This window comes from Dendrobates tinctorius, unplaced genomic scaffold (assembly GCF_039654945.1).
Source record: "Dendrobates tinctorius isolate UK_male_01 unplaced genomic scaffold, ASM3965494v1 ptg000272l, whole genome shotgun sequence".
NCBI classification, from domain to species: Eukaryota; Metazoa; Chordata; class Amphibia; order Anura; family Dendrobatidae; genus Dendrobates; species Dendrobates tinctorius.
The window spans coordinates 12,830,653-12,855,960 of record NW_027361939.1 but is presented as its reverse complement, the minus strand read 5'-3'; the positions used below and the strand labels follow the sequence as shown (position 1 = coordinate 12,855,960).

General features: G+C 42.0%; 29 non-coding genes across 29 annotated transcripts; 6 read left to right on the top strand and 23 right to left on the bottom strand.

Moving 5' to 3' along the window:
• Positions 1-989: 989 nt before the first annotated feature.
• Positions 990-1,061, bottom strand: TRNAE-CUC (transfer RNA glutamic acid (anticodon CUC)). Its single transcript has one exon. It is a non-coding gene; the product is annotated as a tRNA-Glu (tRNA).
• Positions 1,062-1,957: 896 nt separating this feature from the next.
• TRNAE-CUC (transfer RNA glutamic acid (anticodon CUC)) lies at positions 1,958-2,029 on the bottom strand. Its single transcript has one exon. It is a non-coding gene; the product is annotated as a tRNA-Glu (tRNA).
• Positions 2,030-2,921: 892 nt separating this feature from the next.
• TRNAE-UUC (transfer RNA glutamic acid (anticodon UUC)) lies at positions 2,922-2,993 on the bottom strand. Its single transcript has one exon. It is a non-coding gene; the product is annotated as a tRNA-Glu (tRNA).
• An 88-nt stretch (positions 2,994-3,081) lies between these two features.
• On the top strand, positions 3,082-3,154 carry TRNAM-CAU (transfer RNA methionine (anticodon CAU)). The gene has a single exon. It is a non-coding gene; the product is annotated as a tRNA-Met (tRNA).
• A 965-nt stretch (positions 3,155-4,119) lies between these two features.
• On the bottom strand, positions 4,120-4,191 carry TRNAE-CUC (transfer RNA glutamic acid (anticodon CUC)). The gene has a single exon. It is a non-coding gene; the product is annotated as a tRNA-Glu (tRNA).
• Positions 4,192-5,084: 893 nt separating this feature from the next.
• Positions 5,085-5,156, bottom strand: TRNAE-UUC (transfer RNA glutamic acid (anticodon UUC)). Its single transcript has one exon. It is a non-coding gene; the product is annotated as a tRNA-Glu (tRNA).
• A 1,118-nt stretch (positions 5,157-6,274) lies between these two features.
• Positions 6,275-6,346, bottom strand: TRNAE-CUC (transfer RNA glutamic acid (anticodon CUC)). Its single transcript has one exon. It is a non-coding gene; the product is annotated as a tRNA-Glu (tRNA).
• Positions 6,347-8,206: 1,860 nt separating this feature from the next.
• TRNAE-UUC (transfer RNA glutamic acid (anticodon UUC)) lies at positions 8,207-8,278 on the bottom strand. The gene has a single exon. It is a non-coding gene; the product is annotated as a tRNA-Glu (tRNA).
• An 88-nt stretch (positions 8,279-8,366) lies between these two features.
• TRNAM-CAU (transfer RNA methionine (anticodon CAU)) lies at positions 8,367-8,439 on the top strand. The gene has a single exon. It is a non-coding gene; the product is annotated as a tRNA-Met (tRNA).
• Positions 8,440-9,404: 965 nt separating this feature from the next.
• Positions 9,405-9,476, bottom strand: TRNAE-CUC (transfer RNA glutamic acid (anticodon CUC)). The gene has a single exon. It is a non-coding gene; the product is annotated as a tRNA-Glu (tRNA).
• Positions 9,477-10,369: 893 nt separating this feature from the next.
• On the bottom strand, positions 10,370-10,441 carry TRNAE-UUC (transfer RNA glutamic acid (anticodon UUC)). Its single transcript has one exon. It is a non-coding gene; the product is annotated as a tRNA-Glu (tRNA).
• Positions 10,442-11,559: 1,118 nt separating this feature from the next.
• Positions 11,560-11,631, bottom strand: TRNAE-CUC (transfer RNA glutamic acid (anticodon CUC)). Its single transcript has one exon. It is a non-coding gene; the product is annotated as a tRNA-Glu (tRNA).
• An 892-nt stretch (positions 11,632-12,523) lies between these two features.
• On the bottom strand, positions 12,524-12,595 carry TRNAE-CUC (transfer RNA glutamic acid (anticodon CUC)). Its single transcript has one exon. It is a non-coding gene; the product is annotated as a tRNA-Glu (tRNA).
• An 896-nt stretch (positions 12,596-13,491) lies between these two features.
• On the bottom strand, positions 13,492-13,563 carry TRNAE-UUC (transfer RNA glutamic acid (anticodon UUC)). Its single transcript has one exon. It is a non-coding gene; the product is annotated as a tRNA-Glu (tRNA).
• Positions 13,564-13,651: 88 nt separating this feature from the next.
• TRNAM-CAU (transfer RNA methionine (anticodon CAU)) lies at positions 13,652-13,724 on the top strand. The gene has a single exon. It is a non-coding gene; the product is annotated as a tRNA-Met (tRNA).
• Positions 13,725-14,350: 626 nt separating this feature from the next.
• TRNAE-CUC (transfer RNA glutamic acid (anticodon CUC)) lies at positions 14,351-14,422 on the bottom strand. The gene has a single exon. It is a non-coding gene; the product is annotated as a tRNA-Glu (tRNA).
• An 892-nt stretch (positions 14,423-15,314) lies between these two features.
• TRNAE-UUC (transfer RNA glutamic acid (anticodon UUC)) lies at positions 15,315-15,386 on the bottom strand. Its single transcript has one exon. It is a non-coding gene; the product is annotated as a tRNA-Glu (tRNA).
• Positions 15,387-15,474: 88 nt separating this feature from the next.
• On the top strand, positions 15,475-15,547 carry TRNAM-CAU (transfer RNA methionine (anticodon CAU)). The gene has a single exon. It is a non-coding gene; the product is annotated as a tRNA-Met (tRNA).
• Positions 15,548-16,512: 965 nt separating this feature from the next.
• On the bottom strand, positions 16,513-16,584 carry TRNAE-CUC (transfer RNA glutamic acid (anticodon CUC)). Its single transcript has one exon. It is a non-coding gene; the product is annotated as a tRNA-Glu (tRNA).
• Positions 16,585-17,477: 893 nt separating this feature from the next.
• Positions 17,478-17,549, bottom strand: TRNAE-UUC (transfer RNA glutamic acid (anticodon UUC)). The gene has a single exon. It is a non-coding gene; the product is annotated as a tRNA-Glu (tRNA).
• Positions 17,550-18,667: 1,118 nt separating this feature from the next.
• On the bottom strand, positions 18,668-18,739 carry TRNAE-CUC (transfer RNA glutamic acid (anticodon CUC)). The gene has a single exon. It is a non-coding gene; the product is annotated as a tRNA-Glu (tRNA).
• Positions 18,740-19,635: 896 nt separating this feature from the next.
• On the bottom strand, positions 19,636-19,707 carry TRNAE-CUC (transfer RNA glutamic acid (anticodon CUC)). The gene has a single exon. It is a non-coding gene; the product is annotated as a tRNA-Glu (tRNA).
• Positions 19,708-20,603: 896 nt separating this feature from the next.
• TRNAE-UUC (transfer RNA glutamic acid (anticodon UUC)) lies at positions 20,604-20,675 on the bottom strand. The gene has a single exon. It is a non-coding gene; the product is annotated as a tRNA-Glu (tRNA).
• An 88-nt stretch (positions 20,676-20,763) lies between these two features.
• On the top strand, positions 20,764-20,836 carry TRNAM-CAU (transfer RNA methionine (anticodon CAU)). Its single transcript has one exon. It is a non-coding gene; the product is annotated as a tRNA-Met (tRNA).
• A 626-nt stretch (positions 20,837-21,462) lies between these two features.
• On the bottom strand, positions 21,463-21,534 carry TRNAE-CUC (transfer RNA glutamic acid (anticodon CUC)). Its single transcript has one exon. It is a non-coding gene; the product is annotated as a tRNA-Glu (tRNA).
• Positions 21,535-22,426: 892 nt separating this feature from the next.
• On the bottom strand, positions 22,427-22,498 carry TRNAE-UUC (transfer RNA glutamic acid (anticodon UUC)). The gene has a single exon. It is a non-coding gene; the product is annotated as a tRNA-Glu (tRNA).
• Positions 22,499-22,586: 88 nt separating this feature from the next.
• TRNAM-CAU (transfer RNA methionine (anticodon CAU)) lies at positions 22,587-22,659 on the top strand. Its single transcript has one exon. It is a non-coding gene; the product is annotated as a tRNA-Met (tRNA).
• Positions 22,660-23,624: 965 nt separating this feature from the next.
• Positions 23,625-23,696, bottom strand: TRNAE-CUC (transfer RNA glutamic acid (anticodon CUC)). The gene has a single exon. It is a non-coding gene; the product is annotated as a tRNA-Glu (tRNA).
• An 893-nt stretch (positions 23,697-24,589) lies between these two features.
• On the bottom strand, positions 24,590-24,661 carry TRNAE-UUC (transfer RNA glutamic acid (anticodon UUC)). The gene has a single exon. It is a non-coding gene; the product is annotated as a tRNA-Glu (tRNA).
• Positions 24,662-25,308: the final 647 nt, after the last annotated feature.

Below are 25,308 nucleotides of genomic sequence, written 5' to 3'. Positions count from 1 at the left end.
TGAGTTCGATACTCACACGGGGCAGCGGGCTCCTCTTTTCCGAAGAGATATTGTCAAAAACTTAGAACTTTCCCCTTCATTTCTAACACGTTTCTGATAAGTAAGGATTTGTGAACCCAAATGACACATGGGATGCTGGTTCTCTTGACCCGTTTGCTGTATAAAGAGGCAGATGAGAGTGATTTGAGCTATGACAAAAAATTAAATCTTGTGCCAAAGGTCGTCACAATGAATGTAACCAAAAGCTGGTGTTCAGAATGATTGACAGCTAAGCGCAAAATCTACCTGAAATACTTTTGTCTGAAAAACACCCGCGTCAGTCTCATAATCTGAAGGTCGTGAGTTCGATCCTCACACGGGGCAGCAGGCTCCTCTTTTCCGAAGAGATTTTGTCAAAAACTTAGAACTTTCCCTTTCAGTTCTAACACGTTTCTGATAAGTAAGGATTTGTGAACCCAAATGACAGATGGGACACATGGGTTGCTGTTTCTCTTGACCCGTTTGCTGTATAAAGAGGCAGATGAGAGTGATTTGAGCTGTTTGACAGCTAAGCGCAAAATCTACCTGAAATACTTTTGTCTGAAAAACACCCGTCAGTAGCGAGCGCGTCAGTCTCATATTCTGAAGTTCGTGAGTTCGATCCTCACACGGGGAAGCGGTCTCCTCTTTTCTGAAGAGATTCTGTCACCAAATTAGAACTTTCCCTTTCAGATTTAAAATGTTTCTGATAAGTAAGAATTTGCGAACCCAAATGACAGACAGGACACATGGGTTGTTGATTCTCTTGACACGTTTGCTGTAAAAGGGGCTAGTTGAGATTGATTTGAGCTATGAAACCAAATTAAATCTTGTGCCAAAGTTCATCACAACGAACGGACCAAAAGATGGCGTTCAGAATTTTCGACAGCTTAACGCAAATTCTACCTGAAATACTTTTGTCTGAAAAACACCTTTGTCTTTGAATGTTGGTGGCAGTACAGAAAAGTACATTCCCATACCGGGAGTTGAACCCGGGCCACCTGGGTGAGAACCAGGAATCCTAACCGCTAGACCATATGGGAAAAGTTGTGCTGTCTTATCAGTGACAATCTGAAAAAAAATAAGTTTTCTACTTGGCACAAGCAACTTCTGCAGTTCTATTTGCGCAGCTTGCCTCTTTAACACAGTTGTAAGCAAATCAGTCTCATAAGCTGAAAGATGAACGTTCGATTCTTAGACGGGGTACTGGTCCCTCGTTTTCTCAATCGATTCTGTCTCCATCTTGGCTACAGGGCCACAGATTTTTCCGATTCAGTACCAAAACATAACCAATTTAGTTCCTAAACTGTTTCCACGTACAAGGCATGGGGCAGCTTTTGAATGTGTGTACTAGTTCCAAAGGAGTGTCACTCCCATAGCAGGAAGTAAACCAGTCGGCCAGGGATACTAGGTCCTATCCACTTTTCCACGCGGGACAAGTTATACACTAAGCAGCAAGATAAATTAAAAAAAAAAAAAAAAAAGAAGAAGTTTTTGCTTTGATTAAATAGCTTTTACATCACAAAAGAAAAAAGTTGCCACATGAGCATGGTACTTAGCACGTCAGTTGGTAATCTGAAGTTCATGAGGTTTTTTCCTCACACGTGGAACTATTCTCCCCCCTTTTCTTGGGATATTGTGTCACCCACTCAGAACTTTCTCAATGAAACGTTTCCGATTCGAAAGGAAACAGGAGCCTTAGTGACAGAAAGAACACATGGATTGTTGCGTCCCTTGACGCTTTGGAGTAATAAGGTGTAGTTGAGAATGGTTTAAGCTATGAAACAAAATGAAATCTTGTGCTAAAGGTCAGTAAGAGCCACAAATACCCTGATGTTCAGCATTTTTGACTGCAAAGTACAAAATCTACCTGAAATATTATTGTCTGGAAAATACATTTCTGTCTTTGATTGTTGGCAGTAGTACAGTAAAAGGTGCGTTCCCATACCGGGAGTTGAACCCGGCCCGCCTGGGTGAGAACCAGGAATCCTAACCGCTAGACCATATGGGAAAAGATGTGCTGTCTTATCAGTGACAATCTGAAAAAAAATAAGTTTTCTACTTGGCACAAGCAACTTCTGCAGTTCTATTTGCGCAGCTTGCCTCGTTAACACAGTTGTAAGCAAATCAGTCTCATAAGCTGAAAGATGAACGTTCGATTGTTAGACGGGGTACTGGTCCCTCGTTTTCTCAATCGATTCTGTCTCCATCTTGGCTACAGGGCCACAGATTTTTCCGATTCAGTACCAAAACATAACCAATTTAGTTCCTAAACTGTTTCCACGTACAAGGCATGGGGCAGCTTTTGAATGTGTGTACTAGTTCCAAAGGAGTGTCACTCCCATAGCAGGAAGTAAACCAGTCGACCAGGGATACTAGGTCCTATCCACTTTTCCACGTGGGACAAGTTATACACTAAGCAGCAAGATAAATTAAAAAAAAAAAAAAAAAGAAGTTTTTGCTTTGATTAAATAGCTTTTACATCACAAAAGAAAAAAGTTGCCACATGAGCATGGTACTTAGCACGTCAGTTGGTAATCTGAAGTTCATGATGTTTTTTCCTCACACGGGGAACTATTCTCCTCCCTTTTCTTGGGATATTGTGTCACCCACTCAGAACTTTCTCACTGAAACGTTTCCGATTCGAAAGGAAACAGGAGCCTTAGTGACAGACAGAACACATGGATTGTTGCGTCCCTTGACGCTTTGGAGTAATAAGGTGTAGTTGAGAATGGTTTAAGCTATGAAACAAAATGAAATCTTGTGCTAAAGGTCAGTAAGAGCCACAAATACCCTGATGTTCAGCATTTTTGACTGCAAAGTACAAAATCTACCTGAAATATTATTGTCTGGAAAATACATTTCTGTCTTTGATTGTTGGCAGTAGTACAGTAAAAGGTGCGTTCCCATACCGGGAGTCGAACACGGGCCGCCTGGGTGAAAACCAGGAATCCTAACCGCTAGACCATATGGGAATGGATAGCTACACACTGAGGTATCTATTGAAAAAAATCAGCTCGGGGGCTTGCACAAGAAACGTCTGCAGATTGGCACGTGCATCTTGCCTCGTTAGCGCAGTAGGTAGCGCGTCAGTCTCATAATCTGAAGGTCGTGAGTTCGATACTCACACGGGGCAGCGGGCTCCTCTTTTCCGAAGAGATATTGTCAAAAACTTAGAACTTTCCCCTTCATTTCTAACACGTTTCTGATAAGTAAGGATTTGTGAACCCAAATGACACATGGGATGCTGGTTCTCTTGACCCGTTTGCTGTATAAAGAGGCAGATGAGAGTGATTTGAGCTATGACAAAAAATTAAATCTTGTGCCAAAGGTCGTCACAATGAATGTAACCAAAAGCTGGTGTTCAGAATGATTGACAGCTAAGCGCAAAATCTACCTGAAATACTTTTGTCTGAAAAACACCCGCGTCAGTCTCATAATCTGAAGGTCGTGAGTTCGATCCTCACACGGGGCAGCAGGCTCCTCTTTTCCGAAGAGATTTTGTCAAAAACTTAGAACTTTCCCTTTCAGTTCTAACACGTTTCTGATAAGTAAGGATTTGTGAACCCAAATGACAGATGGGACACATGGGTTGCTGTTTCTCTTGACCCGTTTGCTGTATAAAGAGGCAGATGAGAGTGATTTGAGCTGTTTGACAGCTAAGCGCAAAATCTACCTGAAATACTTTTGTCTGAAAAACACCCGTCAGTAGCGAGCGCGTCAGTCTCATATTCTGAAGTTCGTGAGTTCGATCCTCACACGGGGAAGCGGTCTCCTCTTTTCTGAAGAGATTCTGTCACCAAATTAGAACTTTCCCTTTCAGATTTAAAATGTTTCTGATAAGTAAGAATTTGCGAACCCAAATGACAGACAGGACACATGGGTTGTTGATTCTCTTGACACGTTTGCTGTAAAAGGGGCTAGTTGAGATTGATTTGAGCTATGAAACCAAATTAAATCTTGTGCCAAAGTTCATCACAACGAACGGACCAAAAGATGGCGTTCAGAATTTTCGACAGCTTAACGCAAATTCTACCTGAAATACTTTTGTCTGAAAAACACCTTTGTCTTTGAATGTTGGTGGCAGTACAGAAAAGTACATTCCCATACCGGGAGTTGAACCCGGGCCACCTGGGTGAGAACCAGGAATCCTAACCGCTAGACCATATGGGAAAAGTTGTGCTGTCTTATCAGTGACAATCTGAAAAAAAATAAGTTTTCTACTTGGCACAAGCAACTTCTGCAGTTCTATTTGCGCAGCTTGCCTCGTTAACACAGTTGTAAGCAAATCAGTCTCATAAGCTGAAAGATGAACGTTCGATTCTTAGACGGGGTACTGGTCCCTCGTTTTCTCAATCGATTCTGTCTCCATCTTGGCTACAGGGCCACAGATTTTTCCGATTCAGTACCAAAACATAACCAATTTAGTTCCTAAACTGTTTCCACGTACAAGGCACGGGGCAGCTTTCGAATGTGTGTACTAGTTCCAAAGGAGTGTCACTCCCATAGCAGGAAGTAAACCAGTCGACCAGGGATACTAGGTCCTATCCACTTTTCCACGTGGGACAAGTTATACACTAAGCAGCAAGATAAATTAAAAAAAAAAAAAAAAAAGAAGTTTTTGCTTTGATTAAATAGCTTTTACATCACAAAAGAAAAAAGTTGCCACATGAGCATGGTACTTAGCACGTCAGTTGGTAATCTGAAGTTCATGATGTTTTTTCCTCACACGGGGAACTATTCTCCTCCCTTTTCTTGGGATATTGTGTCACCCACTCAGAACTTTCTCACTGAAACGTTTCCGATTCGAAAGGAAACAGGAGCCTTAGTGACAGACAGAACACATGGATTGTTGCGTCCCTTGACGCTTTGGAGTAATAAGGTGTAGTTGAGAATGGTTTAAGCTATGAAACAAAATGAAATCTTGTGCTAAAGGTCAGTAAGAGCCACAAATACCCTGATGTTCAGCATTTTTGACTGCAAAGTACAAAATCTACCTGAAATATTATTGTCTGGAAAATACATTTCTGTCTTTGATTGTTGGCAGTAGTACAGTAAAAGGTGCGTTCCCATACCGGGAGTCGAACACGGGCCGCCTGGGTGAAAACCAGGAATCCTAACCGCTAGACCATATGGGAATGGATAGCTACACACTGAGGTATCTATTGAAAAAAATCAGCTCGGGGGCTTGCACAAGAAACGTCTGCAGATTGGCACGTGCATCTTAGCGCAGTAGGTAGCGCGTCAGTCTCATAATCTGAAGGTCGTGAGTTCGATACTCACACGGGGCAGCGGGCTCCTCTTTTCCGAAGAGATATTGTCAAAAACTTAGAACTTTCCCCTTCATTTCTAACACGTTTCTGATAAGTAAGGATTTGTGAACCCAAATGACACATGGGATGCTGGTTCTCTTGACCCGTTTGCTGTATAAAGAGGCAGATGAGAGTGATTTGAGCTATGACAAAAAATTAAATCTTGTGCCAAAGGTCGTCACAATGAATGTAACCAAAAGCTGGTGTTCAGAATGATTGACAGCTAAGCGCAAAATCTACCTGAAATACTTTTGTCTGAAAAACACCCGCGTCAGTCTCATAATCTGAAGGTCGTGAGTTCGATCCTCACACGGGGCAGCAGGCTCCTCTTTTCCGAAGAGATTTTGTCAAAAACTTAGAACTTTCCCTTTCAGTTCTAACACGTTTCTGATAAGTAAGGATTTGTGAACCCAAATGACAGATGGGACACATGGGTTGCTGTTTCTCTTGACCCGTTTGCTGTATAAAGAGGCAGATGAGAGTGATTTGAGCTGTTTGACAGCTAAGCGCAAAATCTACCTGAAATACTTTTGTCTGAAAAACACCCGTCAGTAGCGAGCGCGTCAGTCTCATATTCTGAAGTTCGTGAGTTCGATCCTCACACGGGGAAGCGGTCTCCTCTTTTCTGAAGAGATTCTGTCACCAAATTAGAACTTTCCCTTTCAGATTTAAAATGTTTCTGATAAGTAAGAATTTGCGAACCCAAATGACAGACAGGACACATGGGTTGTTGATTCTCTTGACACGTTTGCTGTAAAAGGGGCTAGTTGAGATTGATTTGAGCTATGAAACCAAATTAAATCTTGTGCCAAAGTTCATCACAACGAACGGACCAAAAGATGGCGTTCAGAATTTTCGACAGCTTAACGCAAATTCTACCTGAAATACTTTTGTCTGAAAAACACCTTTGTCTTTGAATGTTGGTGGCAGTACAGAAAAGTACATTCCCATACCGGGAGTTGAACCCGGGCCACCTGGGTGAGAACCAGGAATCCTAACCGCTAGACCATATGGGAAAAGTTGTGCTGTCTTATCAGTGACAATCTGAAAAAAAATAAGTTTTCTACTTGGCACAAGCAACTTCTGCAGTTCTATTTGCGCAGCTTGCCTCGTTAACACAGTTGTAAGCAAATCAGTCTCATAAGCTGAAAGATGAACGTTCGATTCTTAGACGGGGTACTGGTCCCTCGTTTTCTCAATCGATTCTGTCTCCATCTTGGCTACAGGGCCACAGATTTTTCCGATTCAGTACCAAAACATAACCAATTTAGTTCCTAAACTGTTTCCACGTACAAGGCATGGGGCAGCTTTTGAATGTGTGTACTAGTTCCAAAGGAGTGTCACTCCCATAGCAGGAAGTAAACCAGTCGGCCAGGGATACTAGGTCCTATCCACTTTTCCACGTGGGACAAGTTATACACTAAGCAGCAAGATAAATTAAAAAAAAAAAAAAAAAAGAAGAAGTTTTTGCTTTGATTAAATAGCTTTTACATCACAAAAGAAAAAAGTTGCCACATGAGCATGGTACTTAGCACGTCAGTTGGTAATCTGAAGTTCATGAGGTTTTTTCCTCACACGTGGAACTATTCTCCCCCCTTTTCTTGGGATATTGTGTCACCCACTCAGAACTTTCTCAATGAAACGTTTCCGATTCGAAAGGAAACAGGAGCCTTAGTGACAGAAAGAACACATGGATTGTTGCGTCCCTTGACGCTTTGGAGTAATAAGGTGTAGTTGAGAATGGTTTAAGCTATGAAACAAAATGAAATCTTGTGCTAAAGGTCAGTAAGAGCCACAAATACCCTGATGTTCAGCATTTTTGACTGCAAAGTACAAAATCTACCTGAAATATTATTGTCTGGAAAATACATTTCTGTCTTTGATTGTTGGCAGTAGTACAGTAAAAGGTGCGTTCCCATACCGGGAGTTGAACGCGGCCCGCCTGGGTGAGAACCAGGAATCCTAACCGCTAGACCATATGGGAAAAGATGTGCTGTCTTATCAGTGACAATCTGAAAAAAAATAAGTTTTCTACTTGGCACAAGCAACTTCTGCAGTTCTATTTGCGCAGCTTGCCTCGTTAACACAGTTGTAAGCAAATCAGTCTCATAAGCTGAAAGATGAACGTTCGATTGTTAGACGGGGTACTGGTCCCTCGTTTTCTCAATCGATTCTGTCTCCATCTTGGCTACAGGGCCACAGATTTTTCCGATTCAGTACCAAAACATAACCAATTTAGTTCCTAAACTGTTTCCACGTACAAGGCATGGGGCAGCTTTTGAATGTGTGTACTAGTTCCAAAGGAGTGTCACTCCCATAGCAGGAAGTAAACCAGTCGACCAGGGATACTAGGTCCTATCCACTTTTCCACGTGGGACAAGTTATACACTAAGCAGCAAGATAAATTAAAAAAAAAAAAAAAAAGAAGTTTTTGCTTTGATTAAATAGCTTTTACATCACAAAAGAAAAAAGTTGCCACATGAGCATGGTACTTAGCACGTCAGTTGGTAATCTGAAGTTCATGATGTTTTTTCCTCACACGGGGAACTATTCTCCTCCCTTTTCTTGGGATATTGTGTCACCCACTCAGAACTTTCTCACTGAAACGTTTCCGATTCGAAAGGAAACAGGAGCCTTAGTGACAGACAGAACACATGGATTGTTGCGTCCCTTGACGCTTTGGAGTAATAAGGTGTAGTTGAGAATGGTTTAAGCTATGAAACAAAATGAAATCTTGTGCTAAAGGTCAGTAAGAGCCACAAATACCCTGATGTTCAGCATTTTTGACTGCAAAGTACAAAATCTACCTGAAATATTATTGTCTGGAAAATACATTTCTGTCTTTGATTGTTGGCAGTAGTACAGTAAAAGGTGCGTTCCCATACCGGGAGTCGAACACGGGCCGCCTGGGTGAAAACCAGGAATCCTAACCGCTAGACCATATGGGAATGGATAGCTACACACTGAGGTATCTATTGAAAAAAATCAGCTCGGGGGCTTGCACAAGAAACGTCTGCAGATTGGCACGTGCATCTTGCCTCGTTAGCGCAGTAGGTAGCGCGTCAGTCTCATAATCTGAAGGTCGTGAGTTCGATACTCACACGGGGCAGCGGGCTCCTCTTTTCCGAAGAGATATTGTCAAAAACTTAGAACTTTCCCCTTCATTTCTAACACGTTTCTGATAAGTAAGGATTTGTGAACCCAAATGACACATGGGATGCTGGTTCTCTTGACCCGTTTGCTGTATAAAGAGGCAGATGAGAGTGATTTGAGCTATGACAAAAAATTAAATCTTGTGCCAAAGGTCGTCACAATGAATGTAACCAAAAGCTGGTGTTCAGAATGATTGACAGCTAAGCGCAAAATCTACCTGAAATACTTTTGTCTGAAAAACACCCGCGTCAGTCTCATAATCTGAAGGTCGTGAGTTCGATCCTCACACGGGGCAGCAGGCTCCTCTTTTCCGAAGAGATTTTGTCAAAAACTTAGAACTTTCCCTTTCAGTTCTAACACGTTTCTGATAAGTAAGGATTTGTGAACCCAAATGACAGATGGGACACATGGGTTGCTGTTTCTCTTGACCCGTTTGCTGTATAAAGAGGCAGATGAGAGTGATTTGAGCTGTTTGACAGCTAAGCGCAAAATCTACCTGAAATACTTTTGTCTGAAAAACACCCGTCAGTAGCGAGCGCGTCAGTCTCATATTCTGAAGTTCGTGAGTTCGATCCTCACACGGGGAAGCGGTCTCCTCTTTTCTGAAGAGATTCTGTCACCAAATTAGAACTTTCCCTTTCAGATTTAAAATGTTTCTGATAAGTAAGAATTTGCGAACCCAAATGACAGACAGGACACATGGGTTGTTGATTCTCTTGACACGTTTGCTGTAAAAGGGGCTAGTTGAGATTGATTTGAGCTATGAAACCAAATTAAATCTTGTGCCAAAGTTCATCACAACGAACGGACCAAAAGATGGCGTTCAGAATTTTCGACAGCTTAACGCAAATTCTACCTGAAATACTTTTGTCTGAAAAACACCTTTGTCTTTGAATGTTGGTGGCAGTACAGAAAAGTACATTCCCATACCGGGAGTTGAACCCGGGCCACCTGGGTGAGAACCAGGAATCCTAACCGCTAGACCATATGGGAAAAGTTGTGCTGTCTTATCAGTGACAATCTGAAAAAAAATAAGTTTTCTACTTGGCACAAGCAACTTCTGCAGTTCTATTTGCGCAGCTTGCCTCGTTAACACAGTTGTAAGCAAATCAGTCTCATAAGCTGAAAGATGAACGTTCGATTCTTAGACGGGGTACTGGTCCCTCGTTTTCTCAATCGATTCTGTCTCCATCTTGGCTACAGGGCCACAGATTTTTCCGATTCAGTACCAAAACATAACCAATTTAGTTCCTAAACTGTTTCCACGTACAAGGCACGGGGCAGCTTTCGAATGTGTGTACTAGTTCCAAAGGAGTGTCACTCCCATAGCAGGAAGTAAACCAGTCGACCAGGGATACTAGGTCCTATCCACTTTTCCACGTGGGACAAGTTATACACTAAGCAGCAAGATAAATTAAAAAAAAAAAAAAAAAAGAAGTTTTTGCTTTGATTAAATAGCTTTTACATCACAAAAGAAAAAAGTTGCCACATGAGCATGGTACTTAGCACGTCAGTTGGTAATCTGAAGTTCATGATGTTTTTTCCTCACACGGGGAACTATTCTCCCCCCTTTTCTTGGGATATTGTGTCACCCACTCAGAACTTTCTCACTGAAACGTTTCCGATTCGAAAGGAAACAGGAGCCTTAGTGACAGACAGAACACATGGATTGTTGCGTCCCTTGACGCTTTGGAGTAATAAGGTGTAGTTGAGAATGGTTTAAGCTATGAAACAAAATGAAATCTTGTGCTAAAGGTCAGTAAGAGCCACAAATACCCTGATGTTCAGCATTTTTGACTGCAAAGTACAAAATCTACCTGAAATATTATTGTCTGGAAAATACATTTCTGTCTTTGATTGTTGGCAGTAGTACAGTAAAAGGTCCGTTCCCATACCGGGAGTCGAACACGGGCCGCCTGGGTGAAAACCAGGAATCCTAACCGCTAGACCATATGGGAATGGATAGCTACACACTGAGGTATCTATTGAAAAAAATCAGCTCGGGGGCTTGCACAAGAAACGTCTGCAGATTGGCACGTGCATCTTAGCGCAGTAGGTAGCGCGTCAGTCTCATAATCTGAAGGTCGTGAGTTCGATACTCACACGGGGCAGCGGGCTCCTCTTTTCCGAAGAGATATTGTCAAAAACTTAGAACTTTCCCCTTCATTTCTAACACGTTTCTGATAAGTAAGGATTTGTGAACCCAAATGACACATGGGATGCTGGTTCTCTTGACCCGTTTGCTGTATAAAGAGGCAGATGAGAGTGATTTGAGCTATGACAAAAAATTAAATCTTGTGCCAAAGGTCGTCACAATGAATGTAACCAAAAGCTGGTGTTCAGAATGATTGACAGCTAAGCGCAAAATCTACCTGAAATACTTTTGTCTGAAAAACACCCGCGTCAGTCTCATAATCTGAAGGTCGTGAGTTCGATCCTCACACGGGGCAGCAGGCTCCTCTTTTCCGAAGAGATTTTGTCAAAAACTTAGAACTTTCCCTTTCAGTTCTAACACGTTTCTGATAAGTAAGGATTTGTGAACCCAAATGACAGATGGGACACATGGGTTGCTGTTTCTCTTGACCCGTTTGCTGTATAAAGAGGCAGATGAGAGTGATTTGAGCTGTTTGACAGCTAAGCGCAAAATCTACCTGAAATACTTTTGTCTGAAAAACACCCGTCAGTAGCGAGCGCGTCAGTCTCATATTCTGAAGTTCGTGAGTTCGATCCTCACACGGGGAAGCGGTCTCCTCTTTTCTGAAGAGATTCTGTCACCAAATTAGAACTTTCCCTTTCAGATTTAAAATGTTTCTGATAAGTAAGAATTTGCGAACCCAAATGACAGACAGGACACATGGGTTGTTGATTCTCTTGACACGTTTGCTGTAAAAGGGGCTAGTTGAGATTGATTTGAGCTATGAAACCAAATTAAATCTTGTGCCAAAGTTCATCACAACGAACGGACCAAAAGATGGCGTTCAGAATTTTCGACAGCTTAACGCAAATTCTACCTGAAATACTTTTGTCTGAAAAACACCTTTGTCTTTGAATGTTGGTGGCAGTACAGAAAAGTACATTCCCATACCGGGAGTTGAACCCGGGCCACCTGGGTGAGAACCAGGAATCCTAACCGCTAGACCATATGGGAAAAGTTGTGCTGTCTTATCAGTGACAATCTGAAAAAAAATAAGTTTTCTACTTGGCACAAGCAACTTCTGCAGTTCTATTTGCGCAGCTTGCCTCGTTAACACAGTTGTAAGCAAATCAGTCTCATAAGCTGAAAGATGAACGTTCGATTCTTAGACGGGGTACTGGTCCCTCGTTTTCTCAATCGATTCTGTCTCCATCTTGGCTACAGGGCCACAGATTTTTCCGATTCAGTACCAAAACATAACCAATTTAGTTCCTAAACTGTTTCCACGTACAAGGCATGGGGCAGCTTTTGAATGTGTGTACTAGTTCCAAAGGAGTGTCACTCCCATAGCAGGAAGTAAACCAGTCGGCCAGGGATACTAGGTCCTATCCACTTTTCCACGTGGGACAAGTTATACACTAAGCAGCAAGATAAATTAAAAAAAAAAAAAAAAAGAAGTTTTTGCTTTGATTAAATAGCTTTTACATCACAAAAGAAAAAAGTTGCCACATGAGCATGGTACTTAGCACGTCAGTTGGTAATCTGAAGTTCATGAGGTTTTTTCCTCACACGTGGAACTATTCTCCCCCCTTTTCTTGGGATATTGTGTCACCCACTCAGAACTTTCTCAATGAAACGTTTCCGATTCGAAAGGAAACAGGAGCCTTAGTGACAGAAAGAACACATGGATTGTTGCGTCCCTTGACGCTTTGGAGTAATAAGGTGTAGTTGAGAATGGTTTAAGCTATGAAACAAAATGAAATCTTGTGCTAAAGGTCAGTAAGAGCCACAAATACCCTGATGTTCAGCATTTTTGACTGCAAAGTAATAAATCTACCTGAAATATTATTGTCTGGAAAATACATTTCTGTCTTTGATTGTTGGCAGTAGTACAGTAAAAGGTGCGTTCCCATACCGGGAGTTGAACCCGGCCCGCCTGGGTGAGAACCAGGAATCCTAACCGCTAGACCATATGGGAAAAGATGTGCTGTCTTATCAGTGACAATCTGAAAAAAAATAAGTTTTCTACTTGGCACAAGCAACTTCTGCAGTTCTATTTGCGCAGCTTGCCTCGTTAACACAGTTGTAAGCAAATCAGTCTCATAAGCTGAAAGATGAACGTTCGATTGTTAGACGGGGTACTGGTCCCTCGTTTTCTCAATCGATTCTGTCTCCATCTTGGCTACAGGGCCACAGATTTTTCCGATTCAGTACCAAAACATAACCAATTTAGTTCCTAAACTGTTTCCACGTACAAGGCATGGGGCAGCTTTTGAATGTGTGTACTAGTTCCAAAGGAGTGTCACTCCCATAGCAGGAAGTAAACCAGTCGACCAGGGATACTAGGTCCTATCCACTTTTCCACGTGGGACAAGTTATACACTAAGCAGCAAGATAAATTAAAAAAAAAAAAAAAAAAAAAGAAGTTTTTGCTTTGATTAAATAGCTTTTACATCACAAAAGAAAAAAGTTGCCACATGAGCATGGTACTTAGCACGTCAGTTGGTAATCTGAAGTTCATGAGGTTTTTTCCTCACACGTGGAACTATTCTCCCCCCTTTTCTTGGGATATTGTGTCACCCACTCAGAACTTTCTCACTGAAACGTTTCCGATTCGAAAGGAAACAGGAGCCTTAGTGACAGAAAGAACACATGGATTGTTGCGTCCCTTGACGCTTTGGAGTAATAAGGTGTAGTTGAGAATGGTTTAAGCTATGAAACAAAATGAAATCTTGTGGTAAATGTCAGTAAGAGCCACAAATACCCTGATGTTCAGCATTTTTGACTGCAAAGTACAAAATCTACCTGAAATATTATTGTCTGGAAAATACATTTCTGTCTTTGATTGTTGGCAGTAGTACAGTAAAAGGTGCGTTCCCATACCGGGAGTCGAACGCGGGCCGCCTGGGTGAAAACCAGGAATCCTAACCGCTAGACCATATGGGAATGGATAGCTACACACTGAGGTATCTATTGAAAAAAATCAGCTCGGGGGCTTGCACAAGAAACGTCTGCAGATTGGCACGTGCATCTTGCCTCGTTAGCGCAGTAGGTAGCGCGTCAGTCTCATAATCTGAAGGTCGTGAGTTCGATCCTCACACGGGGCAGCAGGCTCCTCTTTTCCGAAGAGATTTTGTCAAAATCTTAGAACTTTCCCTTTCAGTTCTAACACGTTTCTGATAAGTAAGGATTTGTGAACCCAAATGACAGATGGGACACATGGGTTGCTGTTTCTCTTGACCCGTTTGCTGTATAAAGAGGCAGATGAGAGTGATTTGAGCTGTTTGACAGCTAAGCGCAAAATCTACCTGAAATACTTTTGTCTGAAAAACACCCGTCAGTAGCGAGCGCGTCAGTCTCATATTCTGAAGTTCGTGAGTTCGATCCTCACACGGGGAAGCGGTCTCCTCTTTTCTGAAGAGATTCTGTCACCAAATTAGAACTTTCCCTTTCAGATTTAAAATGTTTCTGATAAGTAAGAATTTGCGAACCCAAATGACAGACAGGACACATGGGTTGTTGATTCTCTTGACACGTTTGCTCTAAAAGGGGATAGTTGAGATTGATTTGAGCTATGAAACCAAATTAAATCTTGTGCCAAAGTTCATCACAACGAACGGACCAAAAGATGGCGTTCAGAATTTTCGACAGCTTAACGCAAATTCTACCTGAAATACTTTTGTCTGAAAAACACCTTTGTCTTTGAATGTTGGTGGCAGTACAGAAAAGTACATTCCCATACCGGGAGTTGAACCCGGGTCGCCTGGGTGAGAACCAGGAATCCTAACCGCTAGACCATATGGGAAAAGATGTGCTGTCTTATCAGTGACAATCTGAAAAAAAATAAGTTTTCTACTTGGCACAAGCAACTTCTGCAGTTCTATTTGCGCAGCTTGCCTCGTTAACACAGTTGTAAGCAAATCAGTCTCATAAGCTGAAAGATGAACGTTCGATTGTTAGACGGGGTACTGGTCCCTCGTTTTCTCAATCGATTCTGTCTCCATCTTGGCTACAGGGCCACAGATTTTTCCGATTCAGTACCAAAACATAACCAATTTAGTTCCTAAACTGTTTCCACGTACAAGGCATGGGGCAGCTTTTGAATGTGTGTACTAGTTCCAAAGGAGTGTCACTCCCATAGCAGGAAGTAAACCAGTCGACCAGGGATACTAGGTCCTATCCACTTTTCCACGTGGGACAAGTTATACACTAAGCAGCAAGATAAATTTAAAAAAAAAAAAAAAAGAAGTTTTTGCTTTGATTAAATAGCTTTTACATCACAAAAGAAAAAAGTTGCCACATGAGCATGGTACTTAGCACGTCAGTTGGTAATCTGAAGTTCATGATGTTTTTTCCTCACACGGGGAACTATTCTCCTCCCTTTTCTTGGGATATTGTGTCACCCACTCAGAACTTTCTCACTGAAACGTTTCCGATTCGAAAGGAAACAGGAGCCTTAGTGACAGACAGAACACATGGATTGTTGCGTCCCTTGACGCTTTGGAGTAATAAGGTGTAGTTGAGAATGGTTTAAGCTATGAAACAAAATGAAATCTTGTGCTAAAGGTCAGTAAGAGCCACAAATACCCTGATGTTCAGCATTTTTGACTGCAAAGTACAAAATCTACCTGAAATATTATTGTCTGGAAAATACATTTCTGTCTTTGATTGTTGGCAGTAGTACAGTAAAAGGTGCGTTCCCATACCGGGAGTCGAACACGGGCCGCCTGGGTGAAAACCAGGAATCCTAACCGCTAGACCATATGGGAATGGATAGCTACACACTGAGGTATCTATTGAAAAAAATCAGCTCGGGGGCTTGCACAAGAAACGTCTGCAGATTGGCACGTGCATCTTTCCTCGTTAGCGCAGTAGGTAGCGCGTCAGTCTCATAATCTGAAGGTCGTGAGTTCGATACTCACACGGGGCAGCGGGCTCCTCTTTTCCGAAGAGATATTGTCAAAAACTTAGAACTTTCCCCTTCATTTCTAACACGTTTCTGATAAGTAAGGATTTGTGAACCCAAATGACACATGGGATGCTGGTTCTCTTGACCCGTTTGCTGTATAAAGAGGCAGATGAGAGTGATTTGAGCTATGACAAAAAATTAAATCTTGTGCCAAAGGTCGTCACAATGAATGTAACCAAAAGCTGGTGTTCAGAATGATTGACAGCTAAGCGCAAAATCTACCTGAAATACTTTTGTCTGAAAAACACCCGCGTCAGTCTCATAATCTGAAGGTCGTGAGTTCGATCCTCACACGGGGCAGCAGGCTCCTCTTTTCCGAAGAGATTTTGTCAAAAACTTAGAACTTTCCCTTTCAGTTCTAACACGTTTCTGATAAGTAAGGATTTGTGAACCCAAATGACAGATGGGACACATGGGTTGCTGTTTCTCTTGACCCGTTTGCTGTATAAAGAGGCAGATGAGAGTGATTTGAGCTGTTTGACAGCTAAGCGCAAAATCTACCTGAAATACTTTTGTCTGAAAAACACCCGTCAGTAGCGAGCGCGTCAGTCTCATATTCTGAAGTTCGTGAGTTCGATCCTCACACGGGGAAGCGGTCTCCTCTTTTCTGAAGAGATTCTGTCACCAAATTAGAACTTTCCCTTTCAGATTTAAAATGTTTCTGATAAGTAAGAATTTGCGAACCCAAATGACAGACAGGACACATGGGTTGTTGATTCTCTTGACACGTTTGCTGTAAAAGGGGCTAGTTGAGATTGATTTGAGCTATGAAACCAAATTAAATCTTGTGCCAAAGTTCATCACAACGAACGGACCAAAAGATGGCGTTCAGAATTTTCGACAGCTTAACGCAAATTCTACCTGAAATACTTTTGTCTGAAAAACACCTTTGTCTTTGAATGTTGGTGGCAGTACAGAAAAGTACATTCCCATACCGGGAGTTGAACCCGGGCCACCTGGGTGAGAACCAGGAATCCTAACCGCTAGACCATATGGGAAAAGTTGTGCTGTCTTATCAGTGACAATCTGAAAAAAAATAAGTTTTCTACTTGGCACAAGCAACTTCTGCAGTTCTATTTGCGCAGCTTGCCTCGTTAACACAGTTGTAAGCAAATCAGTCTCATAAGCTGAAAGATGAACGTTCGATTCTTAGACGGGGTACTGGTCCCTCGTTTTCTCAATCGATTCTGTCTCCATCTTGGCTACAGGGCCACAGATTTTTCCGATTCAGTACCAAAACATAACCAATTTAGTTCCTAAACTGTTTCCACGTACAAGGCACGGGGCAGCTTTCGAATGTGTGTACTAGTTCCAAAGGAGTGTCACTCCCATAGCAGGAAGTAAACCAGTCGACCAGGGATACTAGGTCCTATCCACTTTTCCACGTGGGACAAGTTATACACTAAGCAGCAAGATAAATTAAAAAAAAAAAAAAAAAAGAAGTTTTTGCTTTGATTAAATAGCTTTTACATCACAAAAGAAAAAAGTTGCCACATGAGCATGGTACTTAGCACGTCAGTTGGTAATCTGAAGTTCATGATGTTTTTTCCTCACACGGGGAACTATTCTCCCCCCTTTTCTTGGGATATTGTGTCACCCACTCAGAACTTTCTCACTGAAACGTTTCCGATTCGAAAGGAAACAGGAGCCTTAGTGACAGACAGAACACATGGATTGTTGCGTCCCTTGACGCTTTGGAGTAATAAGGTGTAGTTGAGAATGGTTTAAGCTATGAAACAAAATGAAATCTTGTGCTAAAGGTCAGTAAGAGCCACAAATACCCTGATGTTCAGCATTTTTGACTGCAAAGTACAAAATCTACCTGAAATATTATTGTCTGGAAAATACATTTCTGTCTTTGATTGTTGGCAGTAGTACAGTAAAAGGTGCGTTCCCATACCGGGAGTCGAACACGGGCCGCCTGGGTGAAAACCAGGAATCCTAACCGCTAGACCATATGGGAATGGATAGCTACACACTGAGGTATCTATTGAAAAAAATCAGCTCGGGGGCTTGCACAAGAAACGTCTGCAGATTGGCACGTGCATCTTAGCGCAGTAGGTAGCGCGTCAGTCTCATAATCTGAAGGTCGTGAGTTCGATACTCACACGGGGCAGCGGGCTCCTCTTTTCCGAAGAGATATTGTCAAAAACTTAGAACTTTCCCCTTCATTTCTAACACGTTTCTGATAAGTAAGGATTTGTGAACCCAAATGACACATGGGATGCTGGTTCTCTTGACCCGTTTGCTGTATAAAGAGGCAGATGAGAGTGATTTGAGCTATGACAAAAAATTAAATCTTGTGCCAAAGGTCGTCACAATGAATGTAACCAAAAGCTGGTGTTCAGAATGATTGACAGCTAAGCGCAAAATCTACCTGAAATACTTTTGTCTGAAAAACACCCGCGTCAGTCTCATAATCTGAAGGTCGTGAGTTCGATCCTCACACGGGGCAGCAGGCTCCTCTTTTCCGAAGAGATTTTGTCAAAAACTTAGAACTTTCCCTTTCAGTTCTAACACGTTTCTGATAAGTAAGGATTTGTGAACCCAAATGACAGATGGGACACATGGGTTGCTGTTTCTCTTGACCCGTTTGCTGTATAAAGAGGCAGATGAGAGTGATTTGAGCTGTTTGACAGCTAAGCGCAAAATCTACCTGAAATACTTTTGTCTGAAAAACACCCGTCAGTAGCGAGCGCGTCAGTCTCATATTCTGAAGTTCGTGAGTTCGATCCTCACACGGGGAAGCGGTCTCCTCTTTTCTGAAGAGATTCTGTCACCAAATTAGAACTTTCCCTTTCAGATTTAAAATGTTTCTGATAAGTAAGAATTTGCGAACCCAAATGACAGACAGGACACATGGGTTGTTGATTCTCTTGACACGTTTGCTGTAAAAGGGGCTAGTTGAGATTGATTTGAGCTATGAAACCAAATTAAATCTTGTGCCAAAGTTCATCACAACGAACGGACCAAAAGATGGCGTTCAGAATTTTCGACAGCTTAACGCAAATTCTACCTGAAATACTTTTGTCTGAAAAACACCTTTGTCTTTGAATGTTGGTGGCAGTACAGAAAAGTACATTCCCATACCGGGAGTTGAACCCGGGCCACCTGGGTGAGAACCAGGAATCCTAACCGCTAGACCATATGGGAAAAGTTGTGCTGTCTTATCAGTGACAATCTGAAAAAAAATAAGTTTTCTACTTGGCACAAGCAACTTCTGCAGTTCTATTTGCGCAGCTTGCCTCGTTAACACAGTTGTAAGCAAATCAGTCTCATAAGCTGAAAGATGAACGTTCGATTCTTAGACGGGGTACTGGTCCCTCGTTTTCTCAATCGATTCTGTCTCCATCTTGGCTACAGGGCCACAGATTTTTCCGATTCAGTACCAAAACATAACCAATTTAGTTCCTAAACTGTTTCCACGTACAAGGCATGGGGCAGCTTTTGAATGTGTGTACTAGTTCCAAAGGAGTGTCACTCCCATAGCAGGAAGTAAACCAGTCGGCCAGGGATACTAGGTCCTATCCACTTTTCCACGTGGGACAAGTTATACACTAAGCAGCAAGATAAATTAAAAAAAAAAAAAAAAAAGAAGAAGTTTTTGCTTTGATTAAATAGCTTTTACATCACAAAAGAAAAAAGTTGCCACATGAGCATGGTACTTAGCACGTCAGTTGGTAATCTGAAGTTCATGAGGTTTTTTCCTCACACGTGGAACTATTCTCCCCCCTTTTCTTGGGATATTGTGTCACCCACTCAGAACTTTCTCAATGAAACGTTTCCGATTCGAAAGGAAACAGGAGCCTTAGTGACAGAAAGAACACATGGATTGTTGCGTCCCTTGACGCTTTGGAGTAATAAGGTGTAGTTGAGAATGGTTTAAGCTATGAAACAAAATGAAATCTTGTGCTAAAGGTCAGTAAGAGCCACAAATACCCTGATGTTCAGCATTTTTGACTGCAAAGTAATAAATCTACCTGAAATATTATTGTCTGGAAAATACATTTCTGTCTTTGATTGTTGGCAGTAGTACAGTAAAAGGTGCGTTCCCATACCGGGAGTTGAACCCGGCCCGCCTGGGTGAGAACCAGGAATCCTAACCGCTAGACCATATGGGAAAAGATGTGCTGTCTTATCAGTGACAATCTGAAAAAAAATAAGTTTTCTACTTGGCACAAGCAACTTCTGCAGTTCTATTTGCGCAGCTTGCCTCGTTAACACAGTTGTAAGCAAATCAGTCTCATAAGCTGAAAGATGAACGTTCGATTGTTAGACGGGGTACTGGTCCCTCGTTTTCTCAATCGATTCTGTCTCCATCTTGGCTACAGGGCCACAGATTTTTCCGATTCAGTACCAAAACATAACCAATTTAGTTCCTAAACTGTTTCCACGTACAAGGCATGGGGCAGCTTTTGAATGTGTGTACTAGTTCCAAAGGAGTGTCACTCCCATAGCAGGAAGTAAACCAGTCGACCAGGGATACTAGGTCCTATCCACTTTTCCACGTGGGACAAGTTATACACTAAGCAGCAAGATAAATTAAAAAAAAAAAAAAAAAAAAAGAAGTTTTTGCTTTGATTAAATAGCTTTTACATCACAAAAGAAAAAAGTTGCCACATGAGCATGGTACTTAGCACGTCAGTTGGTAATCTGAAGTTCATGAGGTTTTTTCCTCACACGTGGAACTATTCTCCCCCCTTTTCTTGGGATATTGTGTCACCCACTCAGAACTTTCTCACTGAAACGTTTCCGATTCGAAAGGAAACAGGAGCCTTAGTGACAGAAAGAACACATGGATTGTTGCGTCCCTTGACGCTTTGGAGTAATAAGGTGTAGTTGAGAATGGTTTAAGCTATGAAACAAAATGAAATCTTGTGGTAAATGTCAGTAAGAGCCACAAATACCCTGATGTTCAGCATTTTTGACTGCAAAGTACAAAATCTACCTGAAATATTATTGTCTGGAAAATACATTTCTGTCTTTGATTGTTGGCAGTAGTACAGTAAAAGGTGCGTTCCCATACCGGGAGTCGAACGCGGGCCGCCTGGGTGAAAACCAGGAATCCTAACCGCTAGACCATATGGGAATGGATAGCTACACACTGAGGTATCTATTGAAAAAAATCAGCTCGGGGGCTTGCACAAGAAACGTCTGCAGATTGGCACGTGCATCTTGCCTCGTTAGCGCAGTAGGTAGCGCGTCAGTCTCATAATCTGAAGGTCGTGAGTTCGATCCTCACACGGGGCAGCAGGCTCCTCTTTTCCGAAGAGATTTTGTCAAAATCTTAGAACTTTCCCTTTCAGTTCTAACACGTTTCTGATAAGTAAGGATTTGTGAACCCAAATGACAGATGGGACACATGGGTTGCTGTTTCTCTTGACCCGTTTGCTGTATAAAGAGGCAGATGAGAGTGATTTGAGCTGTTTGACAGCTAAGCGCAAAATCTACCTGAAATACTTTTGTCTGAAAAACACCCGTCAGTAGCGAGCGCGTCAGTCTCATATTCTGAAGTTCGTGAGTTCGATCCTCACACGGGGAAGCGGTCTCCTCTTTTCTGAAGAGATTCTGTCACCAAATTAGAACTTTCCCTTTCAGATTTAAAATGTTTCTGATAAGTAAGAATTTGCGAACCCAAATGACAGACAGGACACATGGGTTGTTGATTCTCTTGACACGTTTGCTCTAAAAGGGGATAGTTGAGATTGATTTGAGCTATGAAACCAAATTAAATCTTGTGCCAAAGTTCATCACAACGAACGGACCAAAAGATGGCGTTCAGAATTTTCGACAGCTTAACGCAAATTCTACCTGAAATACTTTTGTCTGAAAAACACCTTTGTCTTTGAATGTTGGTGGCAGTACAGAAAAGTACATTCCCATACCGGGAGTTGAACCCGGGTCGCCTGGGTGAGAACCAGGAATCCTAACCGCTAGACCATATGGGAAAAGATGTGCTGTCTTATCAGTGACAATCTGAAAAAAAATAAGTTTTCTACTTGGCACAAGCAACTTCTGCAGTTCTATTTGCGCAGCTTGCCTCGTTAACACAGTTGTAAGCAAATCAGTCTCATAAGCTGAAAGATGAACGTTCGATTGTTAGACGGGGTACTGGTCCCTCGTTTTCTCAATCGATTCTGTCTCCATCTTGGCTACAGGGCCACAGATTTTTCCGATTCAGTACCAAAACATAACCAATTTAGTTCCTAAACTGTTTCCACGTACAAGGCATGGGGCAGCTTTTGAATGTGTGTACTAGTTCCAAAGGAGTGTCACTCCCATAGCAGGAAGTAAACCAGTCGACCAGGGATACTAGGTCCTATCCACTTTTCCACGTGGGACAAGTTATACACTAAGCAGCAAGATAAATTTAAAAAAAAAAAAAAAAGAAGTTTTTGCTTTGATTAAATAGCTTTTACATCACAAAAGAAAAAAGTTGCCACATGAGCATGGTACTTAGCACGTCAGTTGGTAATCTGAAGTTCATGATGTTTTTTCCTCACACGGGGAACTATTCTCCTCCCTTTTCTTGGGATATTGTGTCACCCACTCAGAACTTTCTCACTGAAACGTTTCCGATTCGAAAGGAAACAGGAGCCTTAGTGACAGACAGAACACATGGATTGTTGCGTCCCTTGACGCTTTGGAGTAATAAGGTGTAGTTGAGAATGGTTTAAGCTATGAAACAAAATGAAATCTTGTGCTAAAGGTCAGTAAGAGCCACAAATACCCTGATGTTCAGCATTTTTGACTGCAAAGTACAAAATCTACCTGAAATATTATTGTCTGGAAAATACATTTCTGTCTTTGATTGTTGGCAGTAGTACAGTAAAAGGTGCGTTCCCATACCGGGAGTCGAACACGGGCCGCCTGGGTGAAAACCAGGAATCCTAACCGCTAGACCATATGGGAATGGATAGCTACACACTGAGGTATCTATTGAAAAAAATCAGCTCGGGGGCTTGCACAAGAAACGTCTGCAGATTGGCACGTGCATCTTTCCTCGTTAGCGCAGTAGGTAGCGCGTCAGTCTCATAATCTGAAGGTCGTGAGTTCGATACTCACACGGGGCAGCGGGCTCCTCTTTTCCGAAGAGATATTGTCAAAAACTTAGAACTTTCCCCTTCATTTCTAACACGTTTCTGATAAGTAAGGATTTGTGAACCCAAATGACACATGGGATGCTGGTTCTCTTGACCCGTTTGCTGTATAAAGAGGCAGATGAGAGTGATTTGAGCTATGACAAAAAATTAAATCTTGTGCCAAAGGTCGTCACAATGAATGTAACCAAAAGCTGGTGTTCAGAATGATTGACAGCTAAGCGCAAAATCTACCTGAAATACTTTTGTCTGAAAAACACCCGCGTCAGTCTCATAATCTGAAGGTCGTGAGTTCGATCCTCACACGGGGCAGCAGGCTCCTCTTTTCCGAAGAGATTTTGTCAAAAACTTAGAACTTTCCCTTTCAGTTCTAACACGTTTCTGATAAGTAAGGATTTGTGAACCCAAATGACAGATGGGACACATGGGTTGCTGTTTCTCTTGACCCGTTTGCTGTATAAAGAGGCAGATGAGAGTGATTTGAGCTGTTTGACAGCTAAGCGCAAAATCTACCTGAAATACTTTTGTCTGAAAAACACCCGTCAGTAGCGAGCGCGTCAGTCTCATATTCTGAAGTTCGTGAGTTCGATCCTCACACGGGGAAGCGGTCTCCTCTTTTCTGAAGAGATTCTGTCACCAAATTAGAACTTTCCCTTTCAGATTTAAAATGTTTCTGATAAGTAAGAATTTGCGAACCCAAATGACAGACAGGACACATGGGTTGTTGATTCTCTTGACACGTTTGCTGTAAAAGGGGCTAGTTGAGATTGATTTGAGCTATGAAACCAAATTAAATCTTGTGCCAAAGTTCATCACAACGAACGGACCAAAAGATGGCGTTCAGAATTTTCGACAGCTTAACGCAAATTCTACCTGAAATACTTTTGTCTGAAAAACACCTTTGTCTTTGAATGTTGGTGGCAGTACAGAAAAGTACATTCCCATACCGGGAGTTGAACCCGGGCCACCTGGGTGAGAACCAGGAATCCTAACCGCTAGACCATATGGGAAAAGTTGTGCTGTCTTATCAGTGACAATCTGAAAAAAAATAAGTTTTCTACTTGGCACAAGCAACTTCTGCAGTTCTATTTGCGCAGCTTGCCTCGTTAACACAGTTGTAAGCAAATCAGTCTCATAAGCTGAAAGATGAACGTTCGATTCTTAGACGGGGTACTGGTCCCTCGTTTTCTCAATCGATTCTGTCTCCATCTTGGCTACAGGGCCACAGATTTTTCCGATTCAGTACCAAAACATAACCAATTTAGTTCCTAAACTGTTTCCACGTACAAGGCACGGGGCAGCTTTCGAATGTGTGTACTAGTTCCAAAGGAGTGTCACTCCCATAGCAGGAAGTAAACCAGTCGACCAGGGATACTAGGTCCTATCCACTTTTCCACGTGGGACAAGTTATACACTAAGCAGCAAGATAAATTAAAAAAAAAAAAAAAAAAGAAGTTTTTGCTTTGATTAAATAGCTTTTACATCACAAAAGAAAAAAGTTGCCACATGAGCATGGTACTTAGCACGTCAGTTGGTAATCTGAAGTTCATGATGTTTTTTCCTCACACGGGGAACTATTCTCCCCCCTTTTCTTGGGATATTGTGTCACCCACTCAGAACTTTCTCACTGAAACGTTTCCGATTCGAAAGGAAACAGGAGCCTTAGTGACAGACAGAACACATGGATTGTTGCGTCCCTTGACGCTTTGGAGTAATAAGGTGTAGTTGAGAATGGTTTAAGCTATGAAACAAAATGAAATCTTGTGCTAAAGGTCAGTAAGAGCCACAAATACCCTGATGTTCAGCATTTTTGACTGCAAAGTACAAAATCTACCTGAAATATTATTGTCTGGAAAATACATTTCTGTCTTTGATTGTTGGCAGTAGTACAGTAAAAGGTGCGTTCCCATACCGGGAGTCGAACACGGGCCGCCTGGGTGAAAACCAGGAATCCTAACCGCTAGACCATATGGGAATGGATAGCTACACACTGAGGTATCTATTGAAAAAAATCAGCTCGGGGGCTTGCACAAGAAACGTCTGCAGATTGGCACGTGCATCTTAGCGCAGTAGGTAGCGCGTCAGTCTCATAATCTGAAGGTCGTGAGTTCGATACTCACACGGGGCAGCGGGCTCCTCTTTTCCGAAGAGATATTGTCAAAAACTTAGAACTTTCCCCTTCATTTCTAACACGTTTCTGATAAGTAAGGATTTGTGAACCCAAATGACACATGGGATGCTGGTTCTCTTGACCCGTTTGCTGTATAAAGAGGCAGATGAGAGTGATTTGAGCTATGACAAAAAATTAAATCTTGTGCCAAAGGTCGTCACAATGAATGTAACCAAAAGCTGGTGTTCAGAATGATTGACAGCTAAGCGCAAAATCTACCTGAAATACTTTTGTCTGAAAAACACCCGCGTCAGTCTCATAATCTGAAGGTCGTGAGTTCGATCCTCACACGGGGCAGCAGGCTCCTCTTTTCCGAAGAGATTTTGTCAAAAACTTAGAACTTTCCCTTTCAGTTCTAACACGTTTCTGATAAGTAAGGATTTGTGAACCCAAATGACAGATGGGACACATGGGTTGCTGTTTCTCTTGACCCGTTTGCTGTATAAAGAGGC